Genomic DNA, 1,089 nt, shown 5'->3' with positions numbered 1-1,089 from the left:
CAGATTTACCCCAGGGTAAGAAGAATAATATATGTTGCTTATTTATTCTTCCACATCTTTCCTCCAACTGAAACATTCACGTGACGAAAGGTTCAAAGACAAATGTTGACAAACATTATATGATGTTGGATGGATGGACGGATGGACGGACGGACGGATGGACGGACAGATGGATGGACGGACCAGAGAAACCCTACCCATTTATAACCAAGAAAAAGAAACTACAGAGTGAGGGCAGAATCCTGACTGACGAAGACATTATTATGTAAGAATGAAAGTCAAAATGTTTTAAGTCAAAACCTACGTGTACGTGACGAGTACTTCATCGTCATGACAACAAACTGAACATACACTATAGTAGAAGGAGTTCTCCATTCAATCACAGACCTGACACCAAGTCCTACACCCCCCCGTACTCACCCCCCCCCACAGCAACAGTTGCTGGAGGAGTTTCTGGCTGACCTGCATTGATCGGTTCCAGCACTTTTCTGTCCCCGGAACAAAGAAAATTCATCAAACTACCACCTGCCAGAACACGACCCAGGAGAACCAGCGCCGGGTTCTTTTTACTCCCCCCCTACACGGTGTTCTTTGTTTGTTCTTTGACAAACGACTGTCATGTCGTGAACAGTCACTGGGGGGCGCTGATCTGAGGTCTGTGCCCCTTCATCACTGACGCACACTGAACACGAGACAGTCGCCCCGGGTGTACCTCCCTGACTGACAAGGTGGCTACAGTCAAACATAACACCCCACCGCCCTCCACAGCCCCCCCGCTTTCTGTTAACACATCAACCTCTCCCAGGATATGGGGGGGGGCGGGGGGGGGGTGAGGGGGGGGTGAAGAAGTTTCCACTTCACTTCATCTCAATCCGAATCACCTGTTAGTATTACAGTTGTACTGCAGTATGACAGTACTGCAGTATTACAGTACAACTATCATGAATATTTAGAAATACTCATTCATCCTCATAAATACTGTATGTACTGTAGTAAAACATGATTAGATGAAGGTGTGAATTAAATCATAAATAATAAATATTTAAATAATGAAATAAAGTATCAGATGGTTGTAAACTGTGTGTGTGT

At 45.1% G+C, this 1,089-nt stretch overlaps 1 protein-coding gene across 4 annotated transcripts in view; it reads right to left on the bottom strand.

Annotated features, from left to right (window-relative positions):
- Positions 1 to 1,089, bottom strand: part of gria1a (glutamate receptor, ionotropic, AMPA 1a) — a 44,660-nt gene that overhangs the window by 38,209 nt on the left and 5,362 nt on the right. The window lies entirely within an intron of this gene.

The sequence above is a fragment of the Cynoglossus semilaevis genome, chromosome 15, assembly GCF_000523025.1.
Source record: "Cynoglossus semilaevis isolate Cse_v1.0 chromosome 15, Cse_v1.0, whole genome shotgun sequence".
Lineage (NCBI taxonomy): Eukaryota > Metazoa > Chordata > Actinopteri > Pleuronectiformes > Cynoglossidae > Cynoglossus > Cynoglossus semilaevis.
This window is presented reverse-complemented; position numbering and strand designations above follow the sequence as displayed.